Here is a 22,586-nt window from a genome sequence, read left to right on the forward strand (position 1 = left end):
CGTCTCGCAACGCCTTCGGTTCGATGTGATCAGGTCTCCACATCAACCACTTATCCTTGGCTTTCCTTGGTTGCGCACCGCCGAGCCCAAGATTGTCTGGTCTCGCGGTCTTCTTTGTCTCCCTCCTTCTGTTGATTCCGACCCCTCTCCATGCACTACTTCTCTTTCGTCTTGCTCCACTTCCTCCAATGTCACTCCCCTTCTTGATGATTCCACTCCTTTGATTGATCTAAGCTCCTCTCCTACGCTCCCACCTTCGTCTTCCCCTTCTTGTCTTGTTCCTCCCGAACCCCTTCGCTCTTCCCAAACCCCTTCTTCTGTTGTCAGTTCTCTTTCCCTCCTTGATGTACCTCCTCCTGTTGTTTGTTCTTCGGACATTGTTCAGAATAAAGTAACCGTCGAACATTATTCTGACCTTGTCCACGCCCCTCCTCTCAGCTCGGACGCTCCTCTCCGCGTCTGCAGCATTGATTACCGCTCGATGCGCGAGTCTTTGGATGCATGCAGGCATGGAACGCAACCCCTGACCATCTTTCAGGTCCATGTCCTGCCCACTGACGAGCCGAGCACTGCGACTGTCGAAGTGCCTGCGGAGTACAAGGACTTCCTGTCTGTTTTCTCTAAACAGGAAGCTGACTCCTTGCCTCCGCATCGCCCTTACGACTGCCCCATTGACTTGGAGCCGGGCAAGTCGCCAAAGTTCGGGCCTCTGTACTCACTGTCCGAGCCCGAACTTCACGCTCTGCGTGACTATCTCGACGAGAATCTTGCCAAGGGATTCGTTCGTCCTTCGTCGTCCCCAGCAGGCTCACCAATCCTCTTCGTCAAGAAGAAGGACGGCTCACTTCGTCTTTGCGTTGACTACCGCGCACTGAACGGTATCACGGTAAAGAACCGTTACCCTTTACCGCTGATCGGCGAGCTGCTGGACCGACTTCGAGGCGCGAAGGTGTTCACTAAGCTGGACCTTCGTGGAGCCTACAATCTGCTGCGCATCCGCTCCGGGGACGAGTGGAAGACAGCTTTCCGTACTCGATATGGGCACTTCGAGTACTTGGTGATGCCCTTTGGGCTCACCAATGCGCCAGCGACGTTCCAGCACTTCATCAACGACGTCCTGCGCACCGAGTTGGACCAGTTCGCAATTGCGTATCTTGACGATATCTTGATCTACAGTGCTGACCCGTCGCAGCATGTAGAGCACGTCAAGCAGGTCCTCTCGAAGCTCCGAGCTGCAAAGCTGTATTGCAAGCTGGAGAAGTGCGAGTTCTCCAAAACCTCGGTGTAGGAGATGGTATCTCCGACGCTGTGCTGCGCGTACTGCGCGTACTGCGCGGCGCAGTGGGTCGTGACCTGTGCTGCGCTTTGCGTTTTCACGCACCGCAGGCAGGCCACCGCAGGGTATACCTGCGGGTTGCCCCCGTTCCCCCCGTTTGTCTGGAGTTCGGTTTTATCGTGAATAAACGTAAGTGCTTCCCGAGCTCACCCGTCCGCTAGAGTAGCCTAGCACCGCCCTGTTCTGCCCTGTCCTGTCTTGTCTTGTACCCCCTCCCTCCCCGTCTTGCCCCAACGTCCCAGTAGTGGACGTTACATGGTAGCATCGGAAATCCTCGTCTTGTTTTCGTCCTGTTTGTCCTCTTTCTAGATCCTCAAGCTGGATCCCGCCTCTCTTGCCGACCGACTCTCCTCTCTGTCCCTGGAGCCTGCCCCTGCCATGAGCAACCCCCGCCCACTTCCGGAAGCCTTCCTCAAGACCTTCCGTGCCCCAGTGTTTACTGGGAAGAGCCGCTCCTCCTCGGTGGAGGACTGGCTGCAGCAACTCGAGGACTACCTCGATGCTGCCCAAGTCGCCCCCACCCACCACATCGTCGCCGCCAAGCTCTGCTTAAAGGACCAGGCGTACCGTTGGTACCGCCGCCAAGGGTTCGACGAGCAGAGCGAAGGTGTGTTTGACGACTTCAAGGACCGCCTCCGTCGCCGCTTCGGCAGCCCCAATGCTGAACTCATTGCCCGTGACAAGCTATACTCTCTCGTGCAGCGTGGTTCTGTGACCCGCTACATCGAGGAGTTTGAAGACCTCTCCTCCCAGATTGAGGAGCTGGGCTCTGCTGATGCGATGTACCTCTTCCAGAAGGGCCTCAAGCCCAAGATCAGAGAGTACATCGCCAGCAACCCTGATGCCCGCAAGTCCCTGGACGTGATGATGGACGTTGCCGAGAACCTCGACAACGTCCAGTACCATGGCCGCCAGTTCTACCCGCAGCTGGCAGGCGGCCATCGGTCTCATCACGTCCCAGCCCGTCCGCCTCGCCCGGCCCCGCCCGCAAGACCCATGCCTGAGCCCATGGACGTTGACGTCAACGCCATGGAGGCTCGTGGCCCTCCCCGCTCCCGGTTCCAGCAAGCTGCCACTGTCTCCCCCAAGGACAGACAGAAGCAGGAGGACCTCCGCCATGGTTCCTGCTTCTTCTGTCACCGACCGGGACACCAGGTGTAGGAGATGGTATCTCCGACGCTGTGCTGCGCGTACTGCGCGTACTGCGCGGCGCAGTGGGTCGTGACCTGTGCTGCGCTTTGCGTTTTCACGCACCGCAGGCAGGCCACCGCAGGGTATACCTGCGGGTTGCCCCCGTTCCCCCCGTTTGTCTGGAGTTCGGTTTTATCGTGAATAAACGTAAGTGCTCCCCGAGCTCACCCGTCCGCTAGAGTAGCCTAGCACCGCCCTGTTCTGCCCCGTCCTGTCTTGTCTTGTACCCCCTCCCTCCCCGTCTTGCCCCAACGTCCCAGTAGTGGACGTTACATGGTAGCATCGGAAATCCTCGTCTTGTTTTCGTCCTGTTTGTCCTCTTTCTAGATCCTCAAGCTGGATCCCGCCTCTCTTGCCGACCGACTCTCCTCTCTGTCCCTGGAGCCTGCCCCTGCCATGAGCAACCCCCGCCCACTTCCGGAAGCCTTCCTCAAGACCTTCCGTGCCCCAGTGTTTACTGGGAAGAGCCGCTCCTCCTCGGTGGAGGACTGGCTGCAGCAACTCGAGGACTACCTCGATGCTGCCCAAGTCGCCCCCACCCACCACATCGTCGCCGCCAAGCTCTGCTTAAAGGACCAGGCGTACCGTTGGTACCGCCGCCAAGGGTTCGACGAGCAGAGCGAAGGTGTGTTTGACGACTTCAAGGACCGCCTCCGTCGCCGCTTCGGCAGCCCCAATGCTGAACTCATTGCCCGTGACAAGCTATACTCTCTCGTGCAGCGTGGTTCTGTGACCCGCTACATCGAGGAGTTTGAAGACCTCTCCTCCCAGATTGAGGAGCTGGGCTCTGCTGATGCGATGTACCTCTTCCAGAAGGGCCTCAAGCCCAAGATCAGAGAGTACATCGCCAGCAACCCTGATGCCCGCAAGTCCCTGGACGTGATGATGGACGTTGCCGAGAACCTCGACAACGTCCAGTACCATGGCCGCCAGTTCTACCCGCAGCTGGCAGGCGGCCATCGGTCTCATCACGTCCCAGCCCGTCCGCCTCGCCCGGCCCCGCCCGTGTTAGGGATAGCTTCTGCTTGTTCTCCACTTTGACTGCACACTTGGCTGTTCTTTTGCCTTTCTGTTTGTTTGTGTGTAGCTTTGCAGTTCCCCTCCAATTTTCCGCCTTTTGCCTGCCATTTCCGCTCCTTCCGCACTTCCGTTTCCCCGCGCTGCTCCGCTTCCTTTGTCTTCTTCGCACGCGCCGGTTTGTTTGTGCACGCGCCTTGCTGCGATTGGTTGCAATTCGGCTGCCGGTCATGTGTCCCACCACCGGTGACTCATGACCTGCCTGACCGCCCCGATCTCTTGTTCATCTCGCATGCATTTGCCCCAACCTTATACTTGACCAATCCGCTTCTTGGACGTTGAGTCACATTGCTTCGCCTTTGCACGTTTCTCCTGCCAGGTGCTTCGCTTTTGCTTGCGCCTCCCTCGCTTTGGTTCTCTGCCTGTCTCGGTGGTCCTTCTCGGCCCTCGTTCGTGCATCGCCCCCTTCGCCCTGCTCGATCGCCCACTTTTCCCTCCCTTGGCCGCCCTTCGCTGCCAAGTCCGGACTTGTCTATAAATAGCCTGACCCCCGCGATGTGTAGTCGAACCTCAGCGTTCAAAATAGGACTAAATAAAGTGCCTTCTACTTTATTCTCTGAGTGTTCCTCACGTCTCATTTCGAGACTAGTCTTATCTTGAACGGATCTTTGCTTCCCTCGCTCCCTCTCCGAGTCCACTTCGGACTTTACCCTTGCCTTCCCTGAGCTCACTTCGAGCTCACTTCTTCTTTTGCCGTTGAGTCCCCTTCGGACTCTAACATCATTTTGAACGCTCCCTCTTGGCTTCCCGGCCTTTCTTCTTCTTTCGCCTCTCTTTCCCTCGTCGATCCGATGGCTGAGCCTGCTGCACCCCCTGCAGACCTCAACGCGTATCTGGCGCGCATGGAGGAGCGTATGAACGCCCTCATGACCCAGAACGCTGCTCTCCATCGTCAGATCCAAGATCTGCAAGCTCCCGCCGCCGCTCCCCGCCAGGTCTACCAGGTCAACAAGCCCAAGGAGTTCCTAGGTTCCCGCGATGAAACGACGGCCTTCCTCGCCCAGTGCCACCTGGTTTTCCTCGCCGATCCTGCCTTCTTCGCGCCCGAGCGCCAGAAGGTCCTGTACGCCACCTCCTTCCTCCGCGGTGAAGCCTTCAAGTGGTACGAGGCCGCCTTCTACATGGCCAACCGCTTCCCGGCTTCCTTCGCGGATTTTGAAGTTGCCCTCAAGTCGACCTTCGGTGAGGACACGGCCTCCTCGCAAGATAAGGCCTTGAACGACCTCAAGCGCTTGGTCCAGCTCAAGTCCTGCCAAGCCTTCGCCACCCGCTTCGTCCAGCTCGCCGCCCGCGTCCAGACTGATGAACCCACCAAGATGCACTTCTTCAAGGAGGGTTTGAAGTCTGAGGTCAAGTTCCACCTCATCGGTCTCCGCCCCGCTCCCGCTTCCCTGCCTGAGTTGATCAAGGCAGCGGTCGAGTACGACGATGCCCTCCATCGTCTCAAGATCTCCTCCCGTTCCCAACCTCCTCCTCCTTCTTCTCGCTCTGCTCCCCATCACCACCATTCTCCCGCGCATGTTTCTTCTTCCTCCTCTTCTGCACCCACTCCCATGGACCTTGACTCTGTCTCGGTCCGCCCTGCTAAGCTCTCCGACGTCGAGAAAAAGCGACGTCGTGAGCAGGGTCTCTGCCTGTACTGCGGGGAAAAGTCTTGTCCCGGCAGTCGCGATGTTCAGCAGTGCCCGGTTCTGGTCAAACGGAACTCGGGAAATGCCCACAGCCGAGCAGCACCTCGCAAGTAAGCGAGGTGGTCTGTTCGGCGATACGAACATCTTCCCCCTCTGACTCGTCATTATCGGACGATAAGCTTCTTCTTCCGGCCACCCTTGTCGTCATGAGTCTTTCTGGCCCGGTCTCCATCTCCCTTTCTGTCTTTATTGATGATGGATGCACCGCTCTTGCCCTCATTGATCCTGCCTTTGCGGATCTCCATAAACTCTCTCTTATCCCTCTTTCTACTCCCTACTCCGTTTCCCTTGCTGATGGTTCTTCGGCCGGTTTCATTCGTTTCCAAACCGTTCCTGTGACGTTGACCATTGGTTCCCACACCGAGTCGATTTCTTTTCTTGTGACTCGACTCTCCACCACTCCCATCACTCTTGGTCTTCCCTGGATGCGCTTGCATAATCCAGTTGTCAATTGGAAGTCCCTCTCCCTTTCGTTCTCCGATCCCTCTTGCCTTGCTGATGGACACATCCTCGCGGATGTCTCTGCTTCCTCCTTGGACACTTCGTCCCCTTCCGGCTATTCGCCTCCCCCTTCGGGCACTTCGCCTTTGACTCCTCCCTCCGGTCCTTCCCTTACACCGGTTCCCTCCTTTGGCACTTCGCCTTCCCTTTCTTCCCGCCTTGACTCTGCTTCGCTTTCTGAAGAGCCAACGGCTTTATCTTCGCCCGACATTGAGCTCGTTAATGCGGCGAGTCTTCTCCGTCTTGCACGGGAAGACAAGCTCGACATTTTCGCTGCCCAAATGGATATCCGTCCTCCTTCGCCGGAGACGTATCCTACGGTGTCGATAAGGTCCGTGCTCACGACGAAGGTGTATGCCGAGTCTGGCACCCCTGTTGACTCTCGAGGTGTCCCGCTCAAATACAATGAGTTTGGCGACGTTTTCAGCCTCAAGTCTGACCCTCCTTCTTCCTTGCCTCCTCACCGTCCGTATGACTTGTCTATTGAGTTTGTACGGACCGAGGATGGAAAGGAACCTCGTTTGCCAAAGCCGGGGAAAGTCTATCCTTTGTCCCCGGCCGAGGAATCTGCTCTTTCGGAGTATCTGACCAACGCCCTCGCACGTGGTTGGATCTCCAAATCCTCTTCTCCCGTTGGTGCTCCCTGCTTCTTCGTGAAGAAGCCCAATGGTGGTCTTCGCCTTTGCGTCGACTACCGGGGCCTCAATGCCATCACGAAGAAGAACCGCTACCCTCTTCCCCTCTTCCAGGATCTTCTGGATAAACTTTCTTCTGCCCGCGTCTTCTCACACCTTGACCTTCCTGATGCTTACCACTTGGTTCGTGTCAAGAAGGGCGATGAGTGGAAGACTGCTTTTGTTTGCAAATCTGGCTCTTACGAGTACAATGTTATCCCCTTTGGTCTTTCGAATGCCCCCGCTGCTTTTCAGTTTTTTATGAACGACATCTTCTCGGACCTCCTTGGTGTCTGTGTTGTCATTTATCTTGACGACATCCTGATCTTCTCAAAAGATCCCCTGGAGCATGAGGAGCATGTTAAGCTTGTTCTTTCTCGCCTTCGTGAACACTCTCTTAAGGTCAATCCGGCCAAGTGTTCTTTTGACCTTTCTGAAGTTGACTTTCTCGGCATGATCATTTCTGCCGATGGCATTAAAATGGACCCTGCCAAGGTCGAGGCCGTTTCCCTTTGGCCTGTTCCCTCTTCTGCTCGCGACATCCAAGTTTTTATTGGTTTCGCAAACTTTTACCGCCGCTTCGTCAAGGACTTTTCCGCACTTGCTCGTCCTTTGACTTCACTCACCACCAAATCCTCCACCTTCTCTTGGTCTCCCGAGGCCCAAGAGGCTTTTGATTCTCTTAAACGTTCATTCACTTCCGCACCTATTCTTCGTTACTTTGATTTCTCCAAACCCGCTGTCATCGAGCCCGATGCTTCTGACTTTGCTCTGGGTGCCGTCCTTTCCCAGTTTGACCCTGACGGCGCTCTTCACCCCGTTGCTTTTCACTCTCGGCAATTCCGTCCCGCCGAGGTGAATTATGACACCCACGACAAAGAGCTCCTTGCTATTGTCGATTCCTTTACTGCCTGGCGTCATTACTTGATGGCTGCCGACCCCGATCATCCCACTCTTGTTTTCTCTGATCACCAGAACCTCACCCGGTTCACTTCCGCTTCCCAACTTTCTCGCCGCCAGTTCCGGTGGGCCCAATTCCTTTCTGATTTTGCTTTTCGCATTTACCACCGCCCTGGTCGCCTCAACACCAAAGCCGATGCTCTCAGTCGCCGTTCTGACTTTGAGATAAAGCCTGGTGACTCCCTCCACTCCACCAACTTCCTTCAGCTGTTCGAGTCTATTTCTCTCGACAGCATCACCGTTATCGGCTCGAACCCCGATTTTCTTTCCGAGATTCGAGCTGCCACCCTTTCTTGTTCCCTTCTTTCTGACTTCAACGCCAAACGTCTTGATGGCGATTACTCCTTCCGTGACGGTCTCCTTTACTTTAAAGACCTGATCGTTGTCCCTTCCCCCGAGCTCCAGCTCAAAGTGTTTGAGCAACGTCACTGCTCCGCTGCCGCTGGTCACTTTGGTCTTGCCAAGACCGTTGAGCTCATCTCCCGGGACTTTCACTGGCCCCGGCTTCGTAAGTCTGTGCGTCGCTTCATTGCTAATTGTGAAGCGTGCCAGCGAGCCAAGCCGTCCCGTCACTCCCCTTATGGTTTACTTCACCCTCTCCCCGTTCCTTCCGAACGTTGGTGGGACCTGTCGATGGACTTCATCACGGATCTCCCACCTTCGAACGGCTTTGACTCCATCTTCGTGGTTAAGGACCGCCTGTCCAAACAAGCACACTTTGTGCCCACCACGAAGACGGTTACAGGCGAGCAAACCGCCGAACTCTTCCTCTCCCACATCTTCCGCTTGCATGGTTGTCCCCGGTCTATTGTTTCGGACCGAGGAACTCAGTTTACTTCGGCCTTCTGGAGGCGCTTCAATGAGCTTCTGAAGACGAAGATTTCCCTTTCTTCTGCCTTCCACCCCGAGACCGACGGTTCGACCGAGGTTCTCAACCAGGTCATCGAGCAGTATTTGCGTATCCATTGCAATTACCTGCAAGACGACTGGACCCTTCACCTTCCCCTTGCCGAGTTCACTTACAACAACTCGGAAAACACCTCCACTGGCATGACTCCCTTCTTTGCAGTCCATGGCCATCACCCCATTTTTGATCCCTCCATCATCCGTGATCCTTCTGTTGTGCCCTCTGCCGAAGAACGTGTCGACCGACTTCAGACCGTTCTCGAGGATCTCAAGGCCAACCTCCGGGTTGCCCAAGAGTCCTACACTTTGCAGGCCAACAAATCCCGTCTCCCCACTCCCGACATCTCCGTTGGCGACCTCGTTTTTCTTGATCGTCGCCACATCCGCACCCTTCGTCCCTCCAACAAGCTTGATCAGAAAAAGCTTGGCCCCTTTAAAGTTCTTCGCCGCATCAACCCCGTTGCCTTTGAACTTAAACTCCCTTCCACACTCAAAGTCCACCCCGTCTTTCATGTATCCCTCCTTGAACCCCGAACGAAGGACATTGTTCCCGAGTTCACCCAACCCGAACCTCCACCCATTCTTGTTGACTCCCAGGAAGAGTTTGAGGTCGAGACTGTTCTCGATTCTCGGCTCTTCCGTGGTCGCTTACAGTACTTGGTTCAGTGGAAGGGCTATTCCGAGACTGACCGGTCTTGGGAGCCCGCTGCCAATGTTTCCCACGCCACTGATCTTGTTGCTGACTTCCACCTTCGCTATCCCTCAAAGCCGAAGGCGACGCCCGGAGTTCGTCGCTAAGGAAGGGGATGATGTTAGGGATAGCTTCTGCTTGTTCTCCACTTTGACTGCACACTTGGCTGTTCTTTTGCCTTTCTGTTTGTTTGTGTGTAGCTTTGCAGTTCCCCTCCAATTTTCCGCCTTTTGCCTGCCATTTCCGCTCCTTCCGCACTTCCGTTTCCCCGCGCTGCTCCGCTTCCTTTGTCTTCTTCGCACGCGCCGGTTTGTTTGTGCACGCGCCTTGCTGCGATTGGTTGCAATTCGGCTGCCGGTCATGTGTCCCACCACCGGTGACTCATGACCTGCCTGACCGCCCCGATCTCTTGTTCATCTCGCATGCATTTGCCCCAACCTTATACTTGACCAATCCGCTTCTTGGACGTTGAGTCACATTGCTTCGCCTTTGCACGTTTCTCCTGCCAGGTGCTTCGCTTTTGCTTGCGCCTCCCTCGCTTTGGTTCTCTGCCTGTCTCGGTGGTCCTTCTCGGCCCTCGTTCGTGCATCGCCCCCTTCGCCCTGCTCGATCGCCCACTTTTCCCTCCCTTGGCCGCCCTTCGCTGCCAAGTCCGGACTTGTCTATAAATAGCCTGACCCCCGCGATGTGTAGTCGAACCTCAGCGTTCAAAATAGGACTAAATAAAGTGCCTTCTACTTTATTCTCTGAGTGTTCCTCACGTCTCATTTCGAGACTAGTCTTATCTTGAACGGATCTTTGCTTCCCTCGCTCCCTCTCCGAGTCCACTTCGGACTTTACCCTTGCCTTCCCTGAGCTCACTTCGAGCTCACTTCTTCTTTTGCCGTTGAGTCCCCTTCGGACTCTAACAGCCCGCAAGACCCATGCCTGAGCCCATGGACGTTGACGTCAACGCCATGGAGGCTCGTGGCCCTCCCCGCTCCCGGTTCCAGCAAGCTGCCACTGTCTCCCCCAAGGACAGACAGAAGCAGGAGGACCTCCGCCATGGTTCCTGCTTCTTCTGTCACCGACCGGGACACCAGGCCAAGGAGTGCCCCATGAAGTCGGGAAACGGCCGACCCTACTAGGTGGCTCTGGAGCCCTAGTAGGAGACCAACGCCGTGGATTGCTCAATGCAGTCCACGCGTCTCCAGAGGAAGTTCACCTCGCCCCCTCCCCCGAAGGAGAAACAAACCAAGTGTTGTGCGTCGTGCGAGAGGTGCATGGTGGCGCAAGCCGCCTGCCTCTCCACGAACGTGAAGAGAAAACCAAAATTGAAAACCAAAACAAAAAAGAAAATCAAGAACCCTTGAGGGACAGGACCGCCTGTGCCCTCACCCCTGTCAAGTCGTGTGTGTCGGATGCTTCCGACATGTGTCCGCAAGCCGTGGACGTCGTGTGCAATGGCGTGCTGACGCCGCAGGCCCCCGCAATGGCCGAACCCTATCCAAAATGTCCGAGTGGCCGTGATGAAGCCAACCAAGACCAAGTGTCGCCCGTTCCCCCAAGTCAAGTCATGGTGCAGGAGGCTGTGCAGGAGGACCATGAAGAGTCCCTGCTGTACCTCCCTGCCACCGTCCAAGGTCACACCGTCCGAATGATGGTGGACTCTGGAGCAAGCTGCAACTTTGTCAGCAGACGCTTGCTCCAGGAGCTCAACATACATGCAACCAAGAAGAAGTCGCCGATGAGTGTGGCGCTTGCAGACGATCGTGTGCAGCAGTGCACACACCAAGTGGTCCTGCGAGTGGCCCTCCATCCCAAGTACCATCCTGTCCTGTTGTTCCAAGTGATCGACACCAAGTTCGATGCCATCCTCGGCATGAGCTGGCTTGCTCGTGCCGAGCCGACTCCAGTCGTCGACTGGAAAGGCCGCACTGTCCGTGTTGGCCCTGACATTGTCCTGCAGGGCATGGCCTCACCCAACATGCCACCTCTCCTCTCAGCCATGCAATTCAAGAGGCTGATCAAGAAGGACACGTCGTTCCTCTGTGTCGTGCGTGAGGTCGACGACACCGACCAAGCCGGTCCCGGTCCCCCGCCTGTGGTGACCAAGCTGCTCGACGAGTACAAGGACGTATTCCCCGACCAGTTGCCACAATGCCTGCCACCCCAACGCACCGTCGATCATCGCATCGACATCGAACCAGGCTCGTCGCCTCCGTCAAGACCGACGTACCAACTGTCGCTGACGGAGATGGACGAACTCAAGCGCCAGTTGGATGACCTCCTCGCCCATGGGTTCATCCGCCCGAGCCAGTCACCGTATGGTGCACCAGTGCTCTTTGTCAAGAAGAAAGAAGGTGATCTCAGGATGTGCGTCGTGTAACGTCCACTACTGGGACGTTGGGGCAAGACGGGGAGGGAGGGGGTACAAGACAAGACAGGACGGGGCAGAACAGGGCGGTGCTAGGCTACTCTAGCGGACGGGTGAGCTCGGGGAGCACTTACGTTTATTCACGATAAAACCGAACTCCAGACAAACGGGGGGAACGGGGGCAACCCGCAGGTATACCCTGCGGTGGCCTGCCTGCGGTGCGTGAAAACGCAAAGCGCAGCACAGGTCACGACCCACTGCGCCGCGCAGTACGCGCAGTACGCGCAGCACAGCGTCGGAGATACCATCTCCTACACTCCCACACTTAAGAAGGCTTCCTGCGAGGAGCCCTGCGTGTGCTCTTTATTTGGGGCTCCTCGAGGTGTTTACCGTATTTACTCAGCTCCTCGGGTGCATGGGACAAGTCCTCCAGTGTTTGCCATGTGTTGCCCGAGTGTGGGTAACCAACCCACTTGACATAAAACCGAAGTGACCCATCAGCCACTTTCTTGTGCCTCACGATCCTTTCGACTTCATATTCTTGAGTTGTAAGGAGTGAACAAGCGCAAGGACGAAGACCAAGTGCTTGGTATGAGCTTTATTAGCTTTTAGCCCCGAACACCAAAGAACAAGTTTTGTTCGAACTGGTGTTCAACATAGGCTCAGACATGCAGGGCTATTTATAGACCGGGAGAAGGTCGAGGGGCAAAAGTGGGCGAGAAGGGTGGAGCATCACAGAGAAGCGAGAAGGGGGTGCGAGAGTGGCTGGTGTGCAAGCGAGAGAGGCTTGGCACAGCCCGGGGACATGTGCCGAGCGGTGGGGGAGGCAGGAAACCAGTAGACGCGGGTGGCAACGGCGCGTGCTCATGCATGGGGGCAAACAAACACGTGGGGACTCATGATTGGTGCGGAGGGCGAGAGCATGCGGGACAATCTCATTGGTCCGTTGTGATGCTGGTCATCACACTATCTCCTCCTTAAACTACGGCGTGTTCCATCTTGAGTTCTCCTGGGGCCAGGCTTGTCTGGGTAGCGTCGGTGGTACTCCGCGGCCACCGTTGGGGCAAAGACAATGTCGGCGGGCTCCCAACTTCGATCGGTGACCGGGTAGCCTTTCCAATCGATGAGATAGTGCAGCTTTCCGCGCACGAACTTGGAGTCTAAGATCTCTTCGACCTCCCACTCCAAGTTCCCATCGATGACCACCGCAGGGGGCGGCGCTTGCACCCGACCCGGAAGCGAGTTCTTCTTGTAGGGCTCAAGAAGAGACACATGGAACACCGGGTGCACCTTTATGTCCTTTGGCAAGTCCAGGCGGAAAGCCAATGTCCCGACGGCCTCGAGGATGGTGAATGGTCCAATCCTCTGGTAATCCAGCTTCTTGCTTGGGCGAGTGGTGCTGATGTTACGAGTCAGCACCCAGACTTGATCGCCCGGACGCAAGTCGGGAGCCTGGGACCTCCGGAGATCTGAGAAGTGCTTGTAGTCAGACTTTGCCTTCTCAAGATTCTCCTTCAACAGTGCCAGGTTCCGCTGGAGATGTTCAACCCTCTCCGTGGCAGAGGGAACATCAGGGCCGCCAGCGACAACGGGGACTTCGAACCTTGGGTGGAACCCATAGGTTGCCAAGAATGGCGAGGCATGTGTTGACGAGTTCTCGAGGTTATTGTAAGAGAACTCGGCCAACGGCAGCAGCTCGGCCCAGTCATCTTGCTGATACGACGTGTAACAGCGCAGGTATTGGTTGATGACCTGGTTGACCCTCTCAGTCTGTCCATCGGTCTGGGGATGGAAGGCCGTGGACAGACTGGTTTGGATCCCGAGCTGCGTGCAGAGTGCCTTCCAGAACCGAGAGGTGAACTGACTTCCTCGGTCTGAAACCACTGTGTCGGGGAGGCCATGGAGACGAAAGACATTGTCGAGGAACAGTGACGCAGTCTCCTCCGCCGACGGCAGTGAACGCCAGGACATAAAGTGTGCCATCTTTGTGAGGCTGCATACCACCACAAAGATGCAGGTGTGACCCTTGGACTTTGGCAGATCAGTGATAAAGTCCATGGTCAGTGTCCCCCAGGGTCGATCGGCTGTCTGGAGTGGCAACAGGAACCCAAACGGCTTGTGTCGCGGAGCTTTCGAGCGTGCACAGGTGTCGCACGTCGAGACGTACTCTTTGACATCTTTCCGATAGGTTTGCCACCAAAACTGTCGCGATACCAGAGCCAGAGTCCGTCGGATGCCTGGATGACCCACAGCGACTGGGTCATGGCACGACTTGAGCGCCGGAACTCGGCACGACTCTGGGACCACAATCCTGTTCTGGAAGGTGAGGTACTGGCCATTCCAGACGAACTTCGGGTCACGACGGTATTTGTCTAGACCGGGATCCCGAGCCTGCTCTTCGGCTATGAGCTGCAGCAAATCCACAGGGTCACTGCGACTTGCAACCGAAGAGCGGGCGTCTCTGCTTCGGAGCACGCGTATCACCGCGGCAGGATCGAGAAGCAGAGGCGGATCCCTCGACACGGAGGCCGACGAAGGGATGTAGTCCGAGCGACGAGACAGGGCATCGGCCTTGCCGTTCCTCGCACCAGGACGGTACTGGATGCGGATGTCGAACCGAGACAAGAACTGGGACCACCGTGCATGACGCTGGTTTAGGATGCGAGCCGTTGCCAGGTACTCCAAGTTCTTGTGATCGGTCAGAACGGCAACGGGATGCTGGGCGCCTTCGAGGTAGTGTCGCCACGCCTCGAAAGCCTCCTTGATCGCCAACAGCTCTTTCTCGTATATGCTGTAGTTACGTTCAGCATTCGAGAGTGTCCGCGAATGGAACGAGCAAGGATGAAGGCGATCATCAGCACCCCGCTGGGAGAGCACGCATCCAAGCGCAAAGTCCGACGCATCTGACTCTACGACGAACGGCTTGGATGGGTCCGGATGCACCAGAACGGGCTCCGAAACGAAGGCATCCTTCAAGGATCTGAATGCTTTATCGGCTTCGCGGGACCACTGGAAGCCATGCGTCTTCCGGAAGAGCCGAGTCATGGGCCCCGCGATCTTTGCGTATCCATCGATGAAGCGTCGATAGAAGTTCGCAAACCCGACAAAGGATCGAAGATCCGAGATGTTGCGCGGTATGGGCCAATCCAAGATCGCAGAGAGCTTGGATCGCTCCATACCGATGCCCTCGGGCGAGACCATGAAACCAAGGAACGAGACCGAGGTTTTGGAGAACTCGCACTTCTCCAGCTTGCAATACAGCTTTGCAGCTCGGAGCTTCGAGAGGACCTGCTTGACGTGCTCTACATGCTGCGACGGATCAGCACTGTAGATCAAGATATCGTCAAGATACGCAATTGCGAACTGGTCCAACTCGGTGCGCAGGACGTCGTTGATGAAGTGCTGGAACGTCGCTGGCGCGTTGGTGAGCCCAAAGGGCATCACCAAGTACTCGAAGTGCCCATATCGAGTACGGAAAGCTGTCTTCCACTCGTCCCCGGAGCGGATGCGCAGCAGATTGTAGGCTCCACGAAGGTCCAGCTTAGTGAACACCTTCGCGCCTCGAAGTCGGTCCAGCAGCTCGCCGATCAGCGGTAAAGGGTAACGGTTCTTTACCGTGATACCGTTCAGTGCGCGGTAGTCAACGCAAAGACGAAGTGAGCCGTCCTTCTTCTTGACGAAGAGGATTGGTGAGCCTGCTGGGGACGACGAAGGACGAACGAATCCCTTGGCAAGATTCTCGTCGAGATAGTCACGCAGAGCGTGAAGTTCGGGCTCGGACAGTGAGTACAGAGGCCCGAACTTTGGCGACTTGCCCGGCTCCAAGTCAATGGGGCAGTCATAAGGGCGATGCGGAGGCAAGGAGTCAGCTTCCTGTTTAGAGAAAACAGACAGGAAGTCCTTGTACTCCGCAGGCACTTCGACAGTCGCAGTGCTCGGCTCGTCAGTGGGCAGGACATGGACCTGAAAGATGGTCAGGGGTTGCGTTCCATGCCTGCATGCATCCAAAGACTCGCGCATCGAGCGGTAATCAATGCTGCAGACGCGGAGAGGAGCGTCCGAGCTGAGAGGAGGGGCGTGGACAAGGTCAGAATAATGTTCGACGGTTACTTTATTCTGAACAATGTCCGAAGAACAAACAACAGGAGGAGGTACATCAAGGAGGGAAAGAGAACTGACAACAGAAGAAGGGGTTTGGGAAGAGCGAAGGGGTTCGGGAGGAACAAGACAAGAAGGGGAAGACGAAGGTGGGAGCGTAGGAGAGGAGCTTAGATCAATCAAAGGAGTGGAATCATCAAGAAGGGGAGTGACATTGGAGGAAGTGGAGCAAGACGAAAGAGAAGTAGTGCATGGAGAGGGGTCGGAATCAACAGAAGGAGGGAGACAAAGAAGACCGCGAGACCAGACAATCTTGGGCTCGGCGGTGCGCAACCAAGGAAAGCCAAGGATAAGTGGTTGATGTGGAGACCTGATCACATCGAACCGAAGGCGTTGCGAGACGTCCCCGAGAATCACCTCGAGTGGAGCAGTCTCGCGGAGGATGGGGCCAGACGACAGCGGCTTACCATCCACGCCTTCCACTGCCAAGGGCGAAGCCTTGGAGCAGGTGGGGACAGAGTGTCGAGCAACAAAGTCCTCGTCGATAAAGTTGCCAGAGGCACCAGAATCGACAAGTCCTTCGCACGACAGAGAATCACCAGAAGGAAGACGAACAGCGACGGGAACAACCAACGAGCAACGACGAACAGACGAAACACAAGACTTTGGTTCGGTACCAGCTTCGGCACCAGGGTTGCGGCTAGCACAGACAGTTAACTTTGCCGAGGGTTGGCAGGACAGCTCAGGTATTTGCACCTGTGGATGAGGTGCAGTTCCCAGTGACACCAGAGGTGCCACGGGTACTATGCCAGAGCTGAGAGTGTCCGCCGGTCCAGAGGCAAGGCGAAGCTGTCCGCACATCACTGCTTCCCCAGTACTTACCAAAGGCACCTTACCAATGTCTTCACTTTCGGAAGGCGGTGGGCACGGCTCCGGTTCAAGGCCTTCACTTAGAACCGGGCCTGGTCGTTTCCCGAACTGAAGTCTTGCACTTCTCCATCTTCGTAAACGATGGTGCGGATGATCCTCGGGCCGGGAGGTCCAGGGGGCGGTCCGGTAGCTCTGGTAGATCCAAACTTGACGGGGCAGTTTCGTACCAAGTGGCCCTTCTTGCCACAGTACAGGCAGAGTCCAAAGCGGCGGCGGCGTTGTTTCTCCTCGGCGGTCAGGGGTCCAGAGACGGCAGAGTCCACTTGCATGGGCTCGGAAACAATGTAGGAGGGGTGCGGCGGAGCGAGGACGGGCGCGGGAGCGATGGCGGGAACGGCAGCGGAGGCGGAACCAAAGGCGAACTGGGAAGACCGGTAGCGGGCAGGCGTGCTTCGGCGCTCTTGACGGCGCTCGCGGATTCGTGCATCGAGCTCGTTACAAAGCTCGATGTACTCCTCCAGATCTCGTGGCAGAGGGCGAACTCGCGAAAGTTCGTCTCTGACATCATCCGACAAGCCAAGTCGGAAGAACGAGATCTTTGCACCGTCGTTCCAAGTCGTATCGGCGGCAATACGAAGGAACTCGGATGCATAGACTGCGCACGGGCGGTTGCCCTGAGACAGTGTGGTGATCACTGACTCGGCAGTCCTGGCCCGATCAGGGTCGTCAAACACTTTGGAAAAGCGTTCTAGGAAATCGCCAAAAGAGTTGAGTCGGGGATCACCCATCTCAAGCATCGGAGTCGCCCACTGGAGAGCCGGTCCAGTGAGCAGACTAATGACGAATCCGACCTTAATCGGGTCAGCAGGGAACCGGTGGGGCTGCATTCGTATATACAGTTTGCACTGATTTACGAATGCCCGGAACCCTTGCCGGTTACCGTCGTAACGGTCCGGCATCTGCACGCTGTACCCAGCGGCAGGAGCATCGCGAGCTGTCCGGAGCTCGGCGAGCTCGGCCTCCAAGGCACGGAGGCGGTCCACGAGGGCAGGATCCATGGCGGGACTGGGACTGGGACTGGGAAAAAAAAAAAAAGCGAGGAGGTTCAAGAACAGGAGAGCGAAGAGGGCTCAGACACAAGTGTGCTTGAGGTTCGGACAGGACTAGGAAAGGGGCGGGGCTAGGAGCGGAAGATACCAAGCAGGTGGTATCAGTAGAAGAGAGTTCGAACAAAGTGTAAGGAGTGAACAAGCGCAAGGACGAAGACCAAGTGCTTGGTATGAGCTTTATTAGCTTTTAGCCCCGAACACCAAAGAACAAGTTTTGTTCGAACTGGTGTTCAACATAGGCTCAGACATGCAGGGCTATTTATAGACCGGGAGAAGGTCGAGGGGCAAAAGTGGGCGAGAAGGGTGGAGCATCACAGAGAAGCGAGAAGGGGGTGCGAGAGTGGCTGGTGTGCAAGCGAGAGAGGCTTGGCACAGCCCGGGGACATGTGCCGAGCGGTGGGGGAGGCAGGAAACCAGTAGACGCGGGTGGCAACGGCGCGTGCTCATGCATGGGGGCAAACAAACACGTGGGGACTCATGATTGGTGCGGAGGGCGAGAGCATGCGGGACAATCTCATTGGTCCGTTGTGATGCTGGTCATCACATGAGTATAGTATTGTCCGAGGTCGTCTTCCAGTGGTGCGTCGTCCTTGGGGAGCTTAGACACCTTTCGGAACAGTTCTCCGAACTGTTTGTCGTTGGCGATGTTGTCTCGGACAACATCCAGCATCGTGTTGTCGACACTGACAGTCGACTCGTACAGTGACGCCAATTGGTAGTCGGGGCGTCGGGACAGTGCGTCAGGCACCACATTGAGTTTGCCTTTCTGGTATACAACCTCGTAGTTGTACTCGGCGAGGAACTCCATCCATCGCGCTTGGCGTCGGCTCAGGTTCTTCTTGGTGTCGAGGTAACGCAGTGACTGGTGGTCCGTCACAATCTTGAAGGGCTTGGCGGTACCGTGGAGGTACACTCGGAACTTCTGCAGCGCGTAGATGATCGCAAGCTGCTCCTTCTCGTGCACGGGATAGTTGATCTCGTGTTGGGACAGTTTGCGCGACTCGAAGGCAACGGGCCTTCCCTCCTGCATCAAAACAGCTCCCACCGCAAAGTCGGAGGCGTCGGTGTGCACGGAGACATCCGTGTTCGGGTCGAACACAGCGAGGACAGGAGCGTTCGTCAAGGCGTGCTTGAGGGTCTCGAACGCTTGGCGTTGTGGGTGGTCCCACACGAAGGGGCACTCTTTGCGGAGTAGGTCTGTGAGTGGACCGGCAGTGCGCGCCAGATCGGGGATGAATCGGCGGTAGTAGTTGACGAGACCGAGAAACGACTGCACGTCAGAGACGCATGCGAGCGGCGGCCACTCGACCACAGACTTGACCTTGGCGGGGTCGACTTCGATTCCTCTTCCTGAGACAACGTGTCCCAGGAACGGGACTTGATTCTTGAAGAACTCACACTTGGACAGTTTGGCATACAACTTGTGCTCGCGTAGCTTGGCCAGCACGCGGGCGACATGACCTTCATGGGTCGCTTCATCCTTGCTGTACACAAGGATATCATCCAGGTACACGATGACAGAGTTGTCGAGCTCTTGGCGGAACACATCGTTCATCAGCTGCATGAACGTGGCAGGTGCGTTCGTCAATCCGAACGGCAGCACTAGGAACTCGTACAGTCCGTAGCGAGTCCTGAAGGCGGTCTTGTGGACATCATCCTCGTGGATGCGGATCTGATGGTAGCCTGAGCGGAGGTCTATCTTGCTAAAGACCTTTGCTCCACTCAGACGATCCATCAACTCGTCGATCCTGGGCAACGGGTAGGTGTTCTTGATGGTCTGTTTGTTTAGTGCGCGATAGTCGACGCACATCCTGAGATCACCTTCTTTCTTCTTGACAAAGAGCACTGGTGCACCATACGGTGACTGGCTCGGGCGGATGAACCCATGGGCGAGGAGGTCATCCAACTGGCGCTTGAGTTCGTCCATCTCCGTCAGCGACAGTTGGTACGTCGGTCTTGACGGAGGCGACGAGCCTGGTTCGATGTCGATGCGATGATCGACGGTGCGTTGGGGTGGCAGGCATTGTGGCAACTGGTCGGGGAATACGTCCTTGTACTCGTCGAGCAGCTTGGTCACCACAGGCGGGGGACCGGGACCGGCTTGGTCGGTGTCGTCGACCTCACGCACGACACAGAGGAACGACGTGTCCTTCTTGATCAGCCTCTTGAATTGCATGGCTGAGAGGAGAGGTGGCATGTTGGGTGAGGCCATGCCCTGCAGGACAATGTCAGGGCCAACACGGACAGTGCGGCCTTTCCAGTCGACGACTGGAGTCGGCTCGGCACGAGCAAGCCAGCTCATGCCGAGGATGGCATCGAACTTGGTGTCGATCACTTGGAACAACAGGACAGGATGGTACTTGGGATGGAGGGCCACTCGCAGGACCACTTGGTGTGTGCACTGCTGCACACGATCGTCTGCAAGCGCCACACTCATCGGCGACTTCTTCTTGGTTGCATGTATGTTGAGCTCCTGGAGCAAGCGTCTGCTGACAAAGTTGCAGCTTGCTCCAGAGTCCACCATCATTCGGACGGTGTGACCTTGGACGGTGGCAGGGAGGTACAGCAGGGACTCTTCATGGTCCTCCTGCACAGCCTCCTGCACCATGACTTGACTTGGGGGAACGGGCGACACTTGGTCTTGGTTGGCTTCATCACGGCCACTCGGACATTTTGGATAGGGTTCGGCCATTGCGGGGGCCTGCGGCGTCAGCACGCCATTGCACACGACGTCCACGGCTTGCGGACACATGTCGGAAGCATCCGACACACACGACTTGACAGGGGTGAGGGCACAGGCGGTCCTGTCCCTCAAGGGTTCTTGATTTTCTTTTTTGTTTTGGTTTTCAATTTTGGTTTTCTCTTCACGTTCGTGGAGAGGCAGGCGGCTTGCGCCACCATGCACCTCTCGCACGACGCACAACACTTGGTTTGTTTCTCCTTCGGGGGAGGGGGCGAGGTGAACTTCCTCTGGAGACGCATGGACTGCATTGAGCAATCCACGGCGTTGGCCTCCTACTAGGGCTCCAGAGCCACCTAGTAGGGTCGGCCGTTTCCCGACTTCATGGGGCACTCCTTGGCCTGGTGTCCCGGTCGGTGACAGAAGAAGCAGGAACCATGGCGGAGGTCCTCCTGCTTCTGTCTGTCCTTGGGGGAGACAGTGGCAGCTTGCTGGAACCGGGAGCGGGGAGGGCCACGAGCCTCCATGGCGTTGACGTCAACGTCCATGGGCTCAGGCATGGGTCTTGCGGGCGGGGCCGGGCGAGGCGGACGGGCTGGGACGTGATGAGACCGATGGCCGCCTGCCAGCTGCGGGTAGAACTGGCGGCCATGGTACTGGACGTTGTCGAGGTTCTCGGCAACGTCCATCATCACGTCCAGGGACTTGCGGGCATCAGGGTTGCTGGCGATGTACTCTCTGATCTTGGGCTTGAGGCCCTTCTGGAAGAGGTACATCGCATCAGCAGAGCCCAGCTCCTCAATCTGGGAGGAGAGGTCTTCAAACTCCTCGATGTAGCGGGTCACAGAACCACGCTGCACGAGAGAGTATAGCTTGTCACGGGCAATGAGTTCAGCATTGGGGCTGCCGAAGCGGCGACGGAGGCGGTCCTTGAAGTCGTCAAACACACCTTCGCTCTGCTCGTCGAACCCTTGGCGGCGGTACCAACGGTACGCCTGGTCCTTTAAGCAGAGCTTGGCGGCGACGATGTGGTGGGTGGGGGCGACTTGGGCAGCATCGAGGTAGTCCTCGAGTTGCTGCAGCCAGTCCTCCACCGAGGAGGAGCGGCTCTTCCCAGTAAACACTGGGGCACGGAAGGTCTTGAGGAAGGCTTCCGGAAGTGGGCGGGGGTTGCTCATGGCAGGGGCAGGCTCCAGGGACAGAGAGGAGAGTCGGTCGGCAAGAGAGGCGGGATCCAGCTTGAGGATCTAGAAAGAGGACAAACAGGACGAAAACAAGACGAGGATTTCCGATGCTACCATGTAACGTCCACTACTGGGACGTTGGGGCAAGACGGGGAGGGAGGGGGTACAAGACAAGACAGGACGGGGCAGAACAGGGCGGTGCTAGGCTACTCTAGCGGACGGGTGAGCTCGGGGAGCACTTACGTTTATTCACGATAAAACCGAACTCCAGACAAACGGGGGGAACGGGGGCAACCCGCAGGTATACCCTGCGGTGGCCTGCCTGCGGTGCGTGAAAACGCAAAGCGCAGCACAGGTCACGACCCACTGCGCCGCGCAGTACGCGCAGTACGCGCAGCACAGCGTCGGAGATACCATCTCCTACACGTCGACTATCGCGCACTAAACAAACAGACCATCAAGAACACCTACCCGTTGCCCAGGATCGACGAGTTGATGGATCGTCTGAGTGGAGCAAAGGTCTTTAGCAAGATAGACCTCCGCTCAGGCTACCATCAGATCCGCATCCACGAGGATGATGTCCACAAGACCGCCTTCAGGACTCGCTACGGACTGTACGAGTTCCTAGTGCTGCCGTTCGGATTGACGAACGCACCTGCCACGTTCATGCAGCTGATGAACGATGTGTTCCGCCAAGAGCTCGACAACTCTGTCATCGTGTACCTGGATGATATCCTTGTGTACAGCAAGGATGAAGCGACCCATGAAGGTCATGTCGCCCGCGTGCTGGCCAAGCTACGCGAGCACAAGTTGTATGCCAAACTGTCCAAGTGTGAGTTCTTCAAGAATCAAGTCCCGTTCCTGGGACACGTTGTCTCAGGAAGAGGAATCGAAGTCGACCCCGCCAAGGTCAAGTCTGTGGTCGAGTGGCCGCCGCTCGCATGCGTCTCTGACGTGCAGTCGTTTCTCGGTCTCGTCAACTACTACCGCCGATTCATCCCCGATCTGGCGCGCACTGCCGGTCCACTCACAGACCTACTCCGCAAAGAGTGCCCCTTCGTGTGGGACCACCCACAACGCCAAGCGTTCGAGACCCTCAAGCACGCCTTGACGAACGCTCCTGTCCTCGCTGTGTTCGACCCGAACACGGATGTCTCCGTGCACACCGACGCCTCCGACTTTGCGGTGGGAGCTGTTTTGATGCAGGAGGGAAGGCCCGTTGCCTTCGAGTCGCGCAAACTGTCCCAACACGAGATCAACTA

The sequence above is a fragment of the Polychytrium aggregatum genome (genome assembly GCF_025602895.1).
Source record: "Polychytrium aggregatum strain JEL109 chromosome Unknown BJ171scaffold_17, whole genome shotgun sequence".
NCBI classification, from domain to species: Eukaryota; Fungi; Chytridiomycota; class Chytridiomycetes; order Polychytriales; genus Polychytrium; species Polychytrium aggregatum.